The sequence below is a fragment of the Schistocerca piceifrons genome, chromosome 9 (genome assembly GCF_021461385.2).
Source record: "Schistocerca piceifrons isolate TAMUIC-IGC-003096 chromosome 9, iqSchPice1.1, whole genome shotgun sequence".
Classification (NCBI taxonomy): domain Eukaryota; kingdom Metazoa; phylum Arthropoda; class Insecta; order Orthoptera; family Acrididae; genus Schistocerca; species Schistocerca piceifrons.
In genome coordinates, this window is record NC_060146.1 from 194403805 (window position 1) to 194416772 (window position 12968).

Here is a 12968-nt window from a genome sequence, read left to right on the forward strand (position 1 = left end):
GCACTACAAGCAACAAAACAGAGCCTTCTAAGTTAAAGCAATCGGCAAGAAAGAAGTAGTAAAATTAATGTTTTGGTTTTCGAATATTCAATTATTAGCCGGAGTTGGTGCCTTGCAGTTGAATGAGGACCCTGAGGTTTTGCATGAACTGAGGTCTGGTAGCCACATAGCATGAGAAAGAGCGAAAAGTGTTAATATATTGTAAAAACGGAAGAAAATCTCCCGTTCCGTCTTTTGTTTCGTAATGACGTAATGACTGATCGTCACAATTGTCGCCCTTCTCTCAGAAACGTTTACATTTATCGTTTGGAAACTTACGCCGTGCGCTGTCGTATTCGATGGCACTACAAGCAACGCAACAGAGCCTTCTGAGTTGAAGCAATCGGGAAGAAAGAAGTAGTAAAATTAATATTTTGGTTTTCGAATATTCAATTATTAGCCGGAGTTGGTGCCTTTCAGTTGACCGAGGACCTTGAGGTTTTGCATGAACTGAGGTCTGGTAGCCACATAGCATGAGAAAGAGCGAAAAGTGTTAATATATTGTAAAAACGGAAGAAAAAATCTCCCGTTTCGTCTTTTGTTACGTAATGACGTAATGACTTATTGTCACAATTGTCGCCCTTCTCTCAGAAACGTTTACATTTATCGTTTGGAAACTTACGCCGTGCGCTGACGTATTCGATGGCCCTACAAGCAGCAAAACAGAGCCTTCTAAGTAGAAGCAATCGGCAAGAAAGAAGAAGTAAAATTAATGCTTAGGTTTTCGAATATTCAATTATTAGCCGCAGTTGGTGCCTTGCAGTTGACCGAGGATCTTGAGGTTTTGCATGAACTGGGGTCTGGTAGCCACATAGCATGAGAAAGAGCGAAAAGTGTTAATATATTGTAAAAACGGAAGAAAATCTACCGTTTCGTCTTTTGTTTCGTAATGACGTAATGACTGATCGTCACAATTGTCGCCCTTCTCTCAGAAACGTTTACATTTATCGTTTGGAAACTTACTTCGTACGCTGACGTATTCGATGGCACTACAAGCAACAAAACAGAGCCTTCTAAGTTGAAGCAATCGGCAAGAAAGAAGTAGTAAAATTAATGTTTTGGTTTTCGAATATTCAATTATTAGCCGGAGTTGGTGCCTTGCAGTTGACCGAGGACCTTGAGGTTTTGCATGAATTTAGGTCTGGTAGCCACATAGCATGAGAAAGAGCGAAAAGTGTTAATATATTGTAAAAACGGAAGAAAATCTCCCGTTTCGTCTTTTGTTTCGTAATGACGTAATGACTGATCGTCACAATTGTCGCCCTTCTCTCAGAAACGTTTACATTTATCGTTTGGCAACTTACGCCGTGCGCTGACGTATTCGATGGCACTACTAGGAACAAAACAGAGCCTTCTAAGTTGAAGCAATCGGCATGAAAGAAGTAGTAAAATAAATGTTTTGGTTTTCGAATATTCAATTATTAGCCGGAGTTGGTGCCTTGCAGTTGACCGATTACCTTGAGGTTTTGCATGAACTGAGGTCTGGTAGCCACATATCATGAAAAAGAGCGAAAAGTGTTAATATATTGTAAAAACGGAAGAAAATCTCCCGTTTCGTCTTTTTTTCGTAATGACGTAATGACTGATCGTCACAATTGTCGCCCTTCTCTCAGAAACGTTTACATTTATCGTTTGGAAACTTAAGTCGTGCGCTGACGTATTCGATGGCACTACAAGCAACAAAACAGATCCTTCTAAGTTGAAGCAATAGGCAAGAAAGAAGTAGTAAAATTAATGTTTTGGTTTTCGAATATTCAATTATTAGCCGGAGTTGGTGCCTTGCAGTTGACCGAGGACCTTGAGGTTTTGCATGAACTGATGTCTGGTAGCCACATAGCATGAGAAAGAATGAAAAGTGTTATTATATTATAAAAACGGAAGAATATCTCCCGTTTCGTCTTTTGTTTCGTAATGACGTAATGACTGATCGTCACAATTGTCGCCCTTCTCTCAGAAACGTTTACATTTATCGTTTGGAAACTTACGCTGTGCGCTGACGTATTCGATGGCACTACGAGCAACAAAACGGAGCCTTCTAAGTTGAAGCAATCGGCAAGAAAGAAGTAGTAAAATTAATGTTTTGGTTTTCGAATATTCAATTTTTAGCCGGAGTTGGTGCCTTGCAGTTGACCGAGGACCTTGAGGTTTTGCATGAACTGAGGTCTGGCAGCCACATAGCATGAGAAAGAGCGAAAAGTATTAATATATAGTAAAAACGGAAGAAAATCTCCCGTTTCGTCTTTTGTTTCGTAATGACGTAATGACTGATCGTCACAATTGTCGCCCTTCTCTCAGAAACGTTTACATTTATCGTTTGGAAACTTACGCTGTGCGCTGACGTATTCGATGGTACTACTTGCAACAAAACAGAGCCTTCTAAGTTGAAGCAATCGGCAAGCAAGAAGTAGTAAAATTAATGTTTTGGTTTTCGAATATTCAATTATTAGCCGGGGTTGGTGCCATGCAGTTGACCGAGGACCTTAAGGTTTTGCATGAACTGAGGTCTGGTAGCCACATAGCATGAGAAAGAGCGAAAAGTATTAATATATAGTAAAAACGGAAGAAAATCTCCCGTTTCGTCTTTTGTTTCGTAATGACGTAATGACTGATCGTCACAATTGTCGCCCTTCTCCCAGAAACGTTTACATTTATCGTTTGGAAACTTACGTCGTGCGCTGACGTATTCGATGGCACTACATGCAACATAACAGAGCTTTCTAAGTTGAAGCAATCGGCAAGAAAGAAGTAGGAAAATTAATGTTTTGGTTTTCGAATATTCAATTATTAGCCAGAGTTGGTGCCTTGCAGTTGACCGAGGACCTTGAGGTTCTGCATGAACTGAGGTCTGGTAGCCACATAGCATGAGAAAGAGCGAAAAGTGTTAATATATTGTAAAAACGGTAGAAAATCGCCCGTTTCGTCTTTTGTTTCGTAATGACGTAATGACTGATCGTCACAATTGTCGCCCTTCGCTCAGAAACGTTTACATTTATCGTTTGGAAACTTACGCTGTGCGCTGACGTATTCGATGGCACTACAAGCAACAAAACAGAGCCTTCTAAGCTGAAGCAATAGGCAAGAAAGAAGTACTAAAATTAATGTTTTGGTTTTCGAATATTCAATTATTAGCCGGAGTTGGTGCCTTGCAGTTGACCGATTACCTTGAGGTTTTGCATGAACTGAGGTCTGGTAGCCACATAGCATGAGAAAGAGCGAAAAGTGTTAATATATTGTAAAAACGGAAGAAAATCTCCCGTTTCGTCTTTTGTTTCGTAATGACATAACGACTGATCGTCACAATTGTCGCCCTTCTCCCAGAAACGTTAACATTTATCGTTTGGAAACTTACGTCGTGCGCTGACGTATTCGATGGCACTACAAGCAACATAACAGAGCTTTCTAAGTTGAAGCAATCGGCAAGAAAGAAGTAGTAAAAGTAATGTTTTGGTTTTCGAATATTCAATTATTAGCTGGAGTTGGTGCCTTGCAGTTGACCGAGGACCTTGAGGTTTTGCATGAACTGAGGTCTGGTAGCCACATAGCATGAGAAAGAGCGAAAAGTGTTAATATATTGTAAAAACCGAAGAAAATCTCCCGTTTCGTCATTTGTTTCGTAATGACGTAATGACTGGTCGTCACAATTGTCGCCCTTCTCTCAGAAACGTTTACATTTATCGTTTGGAAACTTACGTCGTGCGCTGACGTATTCGATGGCACTACAAGCAACAAAACAGAGCCTTCTAAGTTGAAGCAATAGGCAAGAAAGAGGTAGTAAAATTAATGTTTTGGTTTTCTAATATTCAATTATTAGCCGGAGTTGGTGCCTTGCAGTTGACCGAGGACCTTGAGGTTTTGCATGAAATTAGGTCTGGTAGCCACATAGCATGAGAAAGAGCGAAAAGTGTTAATATATTGTAAAAACGGAAGAAAATCTCCCGTTTCGTCTTTTGTTTCGTAATGACGTAATGACTGATCGTCACAATTGTCGCCCTTCTCTCAGAAACGTTTACATTTATCGTTTGGAAACTTACGCCGTGCGCTGACGTATTCGATGGCACTACAAGCAACAAAACAGAGCCTTCTAAGTTGAAGCAATCGGCAAGAAAAAAGTAGTAAAATTAATGTATTGGTTTTCGAATATTCAATTATTAGCCGGAGTTGGTGCCTTGCAGTTGACCGATTACCTTTAGGTTTTGCATGAACTGAGGTCTGGTAGCCACATAGCATGAGAAAGAGCGAAAAGTGTTAATATATTGTAAAAAAGGAAGAAAATCTCCCGTTTCGTCTTTTGTTTCGTAATGACGTAATGACTGATCGTCACAATTGTCGCCCTTCTCTAAGAAACGTTTACATTTATCGTTTGGAAACTTACGCCGTGTGCTGAAGTATTCGATGGCACTACAAGCAAGAAAACAGAGCCTTCTAAGTTGAAGCAATCGGCAAGAAAGGAGTAGTAAAATTAATGTTTTGGTTTTCGAATATTCAATTATTAGCCGGAGTTGGTGCCTTGCAGTTGACCGAGGACCTTGAGATTTTGCATGAACTGAGGTCTGGTAGCCACATAGCATGAGAAAGAGCTAAAAGTGTTAACATATAGTAAAAACGGAAGAAAATCTACCGTTTATTCTTTTGTTTCGTAATGACGTAATGACTGATCGTAACAATTGTCGCCCTTCTCTCAGAATCTTTACTTTTATCGTTTGGAAACTTACGCCGTGCGCTGAGGTTTTCAATGGCACTACAAGCAACAAAACAGAGCCTCCTAAGTTAAAGCAATCGGCAAGAAAGAAGTAGTAAAATTAATGTTTTGGTTTTCGAATATTCAATAATTAGCCGGAGTTGGTGCCTTGCAGTTGACCGAGGACCTTGAGGTTTTGCATGAACTGAGGTCTGGTAGCCACATAGCATGAGAAAGAGCGAAAGGTGTTAATATATTGTAAAAACGGAAGAAAATCTCCCGTTTCGTCTTTTGTTTCGTAATGACGTAATGACTGATCGTCACAATTGTCGCCCTTCTCTCAGAAACGTTTACATTTATCGTTTGGAAACTTACGCCGTGCGCTGTCGTATTCGATGGCACTACAAGCAACGAAACAGAGCCTTCTGAGTTGAAGCAATCGGGAAGAAAGGGGTAGTAAAATTAATGTTTTGGTTTTCGAATATTCAATTATTAGCCTGAGTTGGTGCCATTCAGTTGACCGAGGACCTTGAGGTTTTCCATGAACTGAGGTCTGGTAGCCACATAGCATGAGAAAGAGCGAAAAGTGTTAATATATTGTAAAAACGGAAGAAAATCTCCCGTTTCGTCTTTTGTTACGTAATGACGTAATGACTGATCGTCACAATTGTCGCCCTTCTCTCAGAAACGTTTACATTTATCGTTTGGAAACTTACGCCGTGCGCTGACGTATTCGATGGCACTACAAGCAACAAGACAGAGCCTTCTAAGTTGAAGCAAACGGCAAGAAAGAAGTAGTAAAATTAATGTTTTCGAATATTCAATTATTAGCCGGAGTTGGTGCCTTGCAGTTGACCGAGGACCTTGAGGTTTTGCATGAACTTAGGTCTGGTAGCGACATAGCATGAGAAAGAGCGAAAAGTGTTACTATATTGTAAAAACGGAAGAACATCTCCAGTTTCGTCCTTTGTTCGTAATGACGTAATGACTGATCGTCACAATTGTCACCCTTCTGTCAGAGACGTTTATATTTATCGTTTGGAAACTTACGCCGTGCGCTGACGTATTCGATGGCACTACAAGCAACAAAACAGCGCCTTCTAAGTTGAAGCAATCGGCAAGAAAGGAGTAGTAAAATTAATGTTTTGGTTTTCGAATATTCAATTATTAGCCGGAGTTGGTGCTTTGCAGATGACTGAGGACCTTGAGGTTTTGCATGAAATGAGGTCTGGCAGCCACATAGCATGAGAAAGAGCGAAAAGTATTAATATATAGTAAAATCGGAAGAAAATCTCCCGTTTCGTCTTTTGTTTCGTAATGACGTAATGACTGATCGTCACAGTTGTCGCCCTTCTCTCAGAAACGTTTACATTTATCGTTTGGAAACTTACGCCGTGCGCTGACGTATTCGATGGCACCACAAGCAACAAAACAGAGCCTTCTAAGTTGAAGCAATCGGCAAGAAAGAAGTAGTAAAATTAATGTTTTGGTTTTCGAATATTCAATTATTAGCCGGAGTTGGTGCCTTGCAGTTGACGGAGGACCTTGAGGTTTTGCATGAACTGAGGTCTGGTAGGCACATAGAATGAGAAAGAGCGAAAAGTGTTAATATATTGTAAAAACGGAAGAAAATCTACCGTTTCGTCTTTTGTTTCGTAATGACGTAATGACTGATCGTCACAATTGTCGGCCTTCTCTCAGAAACGTTTACATTTATCGTTTGGAAACTTACGCCATGCGCTGACGTATTCGATGGCCCTACAAGCAGCAAAACAGAGCCTTCTAAGTAGAAGCAATCGGCAAGAAAGAAGAAGTAAAATTAATGCTTTGGTTTTCGAATATTCAATTATTAGCCGCAGTTGGTGCCTTGCAGTTGACCGAGGACCTTGAGGTTTTGCATGAACTGGGGTCTGGTAGCCACATAGCATGAGAAAGAGCGAAAAGTGTTAATATATTGTAAAAACGGAAGAAAATCTACCGTTTCGTCTTTTGTTTCGTAATGACGTAATGACTGATCGTCACAATTGTCGCATTTCTCTCAGAAACGTTTACATTTATCGTTTGGAAACTTACGTCGTACGCTGACGTATTCGATGGCACTACAAGCAACAAAACAGAGCCTTCTAAGTTGAAGCAATCGGCAAGAAAGAAGTAGTAAAATTAATGTTTTGGTTTTCGAATATTCAATTATTAGCCGGAGTTGGTGCCTTGCAGTTGACCGAGGACCTTGAGGTTTTGCATGAATTTAGGTCTGGTAGCCACATAGCATGAGAAAGAGCGAAAAGTGTTAATATATTGTAAAAACGGAAGAAAATCTCCCGTTTCGTCTTCTGTTTCGTAATGACGTAATGACTGATCGTCACAATTGTCGCCCTTCTCTCAGAAACGTTTACATTTATCGTTTGGAAACTTACGCCGTGCGCTGACGTATTCGATGGCACTACTAGCAACAAAACAGAGCCTTCTAAGTTGATGCAATCGGCATGAAAGAAGTAGTAAAATGAATGTTTTGGTTTTCGAATATTCAATTATTTGCCGGAGTTGGTGCCTTGCAGTTGACCGATTACCTTGAGGTTTTGCATGAACTGAGGTCTGGTAGCCACATAGCATGAAAAAGAGCGAAAAGTGTTAATATATTGTAAAAACGGAAGAAAATCTCCCGTTTCGTCTTTTGTTTCGTAATGACGTAATGACTGATCGTCACAATTGTCGCCCTTCTCTCAGAAACGTTTACATTTATCGTTTGGAAACTTAAGTCGTGCGCTGACGTATTCGATGGCACTACAAGCAACAAAACAGAGCCTTCTAAGTTGAAGCAATAGGCAAGAAAGAAGTAGTAAAATTAATGTTTTGGTTTTCGAATATTCAATTATTAGCCGCAGTTGGTGCCTTGCAGTTGACCGAGGACCTTGAGGTTTTGCATGAACTGAGGTCTGGTAGCCACATAGCATGAGAAAGAATGAAAAGTGATATTATATTATAAAAACGGAAGAATATCTCCCGTTTCGTCTTTTGTTTCGTAATGACGTAATGACTGATCGTCACAATTGTCGCCCTTCTCTCAGAAACGTTTACATTTATCGTTTGGAAACTTACGCTGTGCGCTGACGTATTCGATGGCACTACGAGCAACAAAACGGAGCCTTCTAAGTTGAAGCAATCGGCAAGAAAGAAGTAGTAAAATTAATGTTTTGGTTTTCGAATATTCAATTTTTAGCCGGAGTTGGAGCCTTGCAGTTGACCGAGGACCTTGAGGTTTTGCATGAACTGAGGTCTGGCAGCCACATAGCATGAGAAAGAGCGAAAAGTATTAATATATAGTAAAAGCGGAAGAAAATCTCCCATTTCGTCTTTTGTTTCGTAATGACGTAATGACTGATCGTCACAATTGTCGCCCTTCTCTCAGAAACGTTTACATTTATCGTTTGGAAACTTACGCTGTGCGCTGACGTATTCGATGGTACTACTTGCAACAAAACAGAGCCTTCTAAGTTGAAGCAATCGGCAAGCAAGAAGTAGTAAAATTAATGTTTTGGTTTTCGAATATTCAATTATTAGCCGGGGTTGGTGCCATGCAGTTGACCGAGGACCTTAAGGTTTTGCATGAACTGAGGTCTGGTAGCCACATAGCATGAGAAAGAGCGAAAAGTATTAATATATAGTAAAAACGGAAGAAAATCTCCCGTTTCGTCTTTTGTTTCGTAATGACGTAATGACTGATCGTCACAATTGTCGCCCTTCTCCCAGAAACGTTTACATTTATCGTTTGGAAACTTACGTCGTGCGCTGACGTATTCGATGGCACTACATGCAACATAACAGAGCATTCTAAGTTGAAGCAATCGGCAAGAAAGAAGTAGTAAAATTAATGTTTTGGTTTTCGAATATTCAATTATTAGCCGGAGTTGGTGCCTTGCAGTTGACCGAGGACCTTGAGGTTCTGCATGAACTGAGGTCTGGTAGCCACATAGCATGAGAAGGAGCGAAAAGTGTTAATATATTGTAAAAACGGTAGAAAATCGCCCGTTTCGTCTTTTGTTTCGTAATGACGTAATGACTGATCGTCACAATTGTCGCCCTTCTCTCAGAAACGTTTACATTTATCGTTTGGAAACTTACGCTGTGCGCTGATGTATTCGATGGCACTACAAGCAACAAAACAGAGCCTTCTAAGCTGAAGCAATAGGCAAGAAAGAAGTAGTAAAATTAAAGTTTTGATTTTCGAATATTCAATTATTAGCCGGAGTTGGTGCCTTGCAGTTGACCGAGGACCTTGAGGTTTTGCATGAAATTAGGTCTGGTAGCCACATAGCATGAGAAAGAGCGGAAAGTGTTAATATATTGTAAAAACGGAAGAAAATCTCCCGTTTCGTCTTTTTATTCTTAATGACGTAATGACTGATCGTCACAATTGTCGCCCTTCTCTCAGAAACCTTTACATTTGTCGTTTGGAAACTTACGCCGTGCGCTGACGTATTCGATGGCACTACAAGCAACAAAACAGAGCCTTCTAAGTTGAAGCAATCGGCAAGAAAGAAGTAGTAAAATTAATGTTTTGGTTTTCGAATATTCAATTATTAGCCGGAGTTGGTGCCTTGCAGTTGACCGATTACCTTGAGGTTTTGCATGAACTGAGGTCTGGTAGCCACTTAGCATGAGAAAGAGCGAAAAGTGTTAATATATTGTAAAAACGGATTAAAATCTCCCGTATCGTCTTTTGTTTCGTAATGACGTAATTACTGATCGTCACAATTGTCGCCCTAGTCCCAGAAACTTTTACATTTATCGTTTGGAAACTTACGTCTTGCGCTGACGTATTCGATGGCACTACTAGCAACATAACAGAGCTTTCTAAGTTGAAGCAATCGGCAAGAAAGAAGTAGTAAAATTAATGTTTTGGTTTTCGAATATTCAATTATTAGCCGGAGTTGGTGCCTTGCAGTTGACCGAGGACCTTGAGGTTTTGCATGAACTGAGGTCTGGTAGCCACATAGCATGAGAAAGAGCGAAAAGTTTTAATATATTGTAAAAACGGAAGAAAATCTCTGTTTCGTCTTTTGTTTCGTAATGACGTAATGACTGATCGTCACAATTGTCGCCCTTCTCCCAGAAACGTTTACATTTATCGTTTGGAAACTTACGTCGTGCGCTAAAGTATTCGATGGCACTACAAGCAACATAACAGAGCTTTCTAAGTTGAAGCAATCGGCATGAAAGAAGTAGTAAAATTAATGTTTTGGTTTTCGAATATTCAATTATTAGCTGGAGTTGGTGCCTTGCAGTTGACCGAGGACTTTGAGGTTTTGCATGAACTGAGGTCTGGTAGCCACATAGAATGAGAAAGAGCGAAAAGTGTTAATATATTGTAAAAACGGAAGAAAATCTCCCGTTTCGTCTTTTGTTTCGTAATGACGTAATGACTGATCGTCAGAATTGTCGCCCTTCTCTCAGAAACCTTTACATTTATCGTTTGGACACTTACGTCGTGCGCTGACGTATTCGATGGCACTACAAGCAACAATACAGAGCCTTCTAAGTTGAAGCAATAGGCAAGAAAGAAGTAGTAAAATTAATGTTTTGGTTTTCGAATATTCAATTATTAGCCGGAGTTGGTGCCTTGCAGTTGACCGAGGACCTTGAGGTTTTGCATGATATTAGGTCTGGTAGCCACATAGCATGAGAAAGAGCGAAAAGTGTTAATATATTGTAAAACCGAAAGAAAATCTCCCGTTTCGTCTTTTGTTTCGTAATGACGTAATGACTGATCGTCACAATTGTCGCCCTTATCTCAGAAACCTTTACATTTATCGTTTGGAAACTTACGCCGTGCGCTGACGTATTCGATGGCACTACAAGCAACAAAACAGAGCCTTCTAAGTTGAAGCAATCGGCAAGAAAGTAGTAGTAAAATTAATATTTTGGTTTTCAATATTCAATTATTAGCCGGAGTTGGGGCTTGCAGTTGCCTGATTACCTTGAGGTTTTGCATGAACTGAGGTCTGGTAGCCACATAGCATGAGAAAGAGCGAAAAGTGCTAATATATTGTAAAAACGGAAGAAAATCTCCCGTTTCGTCTTTTGTTTCGTAATGACGTAATGACTGATCGTCACAATTGTCGCCCTTCTCTGAGAAACGTTTACATTTATCGTTTTGAAACTTACGTCGTGCGCTGACGTATTCGATGGCACTAGAAGCAACATAACAAAGCTTTCTAAGTTGAAGCAATCGGCAAGAAAGAAGTAGTAAAATTAATGTTTTGGTTTTCGAATATTCAATTATTAGCCGGAGTTGGTGCCTTGCAGTTGACCGAGGACCTTGAGGTTTTGCATGAACTGAGGTCTGGTAGCCACATAGCATGAGAAAGAGCGAAAAGTGTTAATATATTGTAAAAACGGAAGAAAATCTCCCGTTTCGTCTTTTGTTTCGTAATGACGTAATGACTGATCGTCACAATTGTCGCCCTTCTCTCAGAAACCTTTACATTTATCGTTTGGAAACTTACGCCGTGCGCTGTCGTATTCGATGGCACTACAAGCAACGAAACAGAGCCTTCTAAGTTGAAGGAATCGGCAAGAAAGTAGTAGTAAAATTAATATTTTGGTTTTCAATATTCAATTATTAGCCGGAGTTGGGGCTTGCAGTTGCCTGATTACCTTGAGGTTTTGCATGAACTGAGGTCTGGTAGCCACATAGCATGAGAAAGAGCGAAAAGTGTTAATATATTGTAAAAACGGAAGAAAATCTCCCGTTTCGTCTTTTGTTTCGTAATGACGTAATGACTGATCGTCACAATTGTCGCCCTTCTCTCAGAAACGTTTACATTTATCGTTTGGAAACTTACGTCGTGCGCTGACGTATTCGATGGCACTACAAGCAACAAAACTGAGCCATCTAAGTTGAAGCAATAGGCAAGAAAGAAGTAGTAAAATTAATGTTTTTGTTTTCGAATATTCAATTATTAGCCAGAGTTGGTGCCTTGCAGTTGACCGAGGACCTTGAGGTTTTGCACGAACTGAGGTCTGGTAGGCACATAGCATGAGAAAGAGCGAAAAGTGTTAATATATTGTAAAAACGGAAGAAAATCTCCCGTTTCGTCTTTTGTTTCGTAATGACGTAATGACTGATCGTCACAATTGTCGCCCTTCTCTCAGAAACCTTTACATTTATCGTTTGGAAACTTTCGCCATGCGCTGAGGTATTCGATGGCACTACAAGCAACAAAACAGAGCCTTCTAAGTTGAAAAATCAGCAAGAAAGAAGTAGTAAAATTAATGTTTTGGTTTTCGTATATTAAATTATTAGCCCTAGTTGGTGCCTTGCAGTTGACCGAGGACCTTGAGGTTTTGAATGAAATTAGGTCTGGTAGCCACATAGCATGAGAAAGAGCGAAAAGTGTTAATATATTGTAAAAACGGAAGAAAATCTCCCGTTTCGTCTTTTGTTTCGTAATGACGTAATGACTGATCGTCACAATTGTCGCCCTTCTCTCAGAAACGTTTACATTTATCGTTTGGAAACTTACGCCGTGCGCTGTCGTATTCGATGGCACTACAAGCAACGAAACAGAGCCTTCTGAGTTGAAGCAATCGGGAAAAAGAAGTAGTAAAATTAATGTTTTGGTTTTCGAATATTCAATTATTAGCCGGAGTTGGTGCCTTTCAGTTGACCGAGGACCTTGAGGTTTTGCGTGAACTGAGGTCTGGTAGCCACATAGCATGAGAAAGAGCTAAAAGTGTTAATATATTGTAAAAACGGAAGAAAATCTCCCGTTTCGCTTTTGTTACGTAATGACGTAATGACTGATCGTCACAATTGTCGCCCTTCTCTCAGAAACGTTTACATTTATCGTTTGGAAACTTACGCCGTGCGCTGACGTATTCGATGGCACTACAAGCAACAAAACAGAGCCTTCTAAGTTGAAGCAATCGGCAAGAAAGAAGTAGTAAAATTAATGTTTTGGTTTTCGAATATTCAATTATTAGCCGGAGTTGGTGCCTTGCAGTTGACCGATTACCTTGAGGTTTTGCATGAACTGAGGTCTGGTAGCCACTTAGCATGAGAAAGAGCGAAAAGTGTTAATATATTGTAAAAACGGATTAAAATCTCCCGTATCGTCTTTTGTTTCGTAATGACGTAATTACTGATCGTCACAATTGTCGCCCTAGTCCCAGAAACTTTTACATTTATCGTTTGGAAACTTACGTCTTGCGCTGACGTATTCGATGGCACTACTAGCAACATAACAGAGCT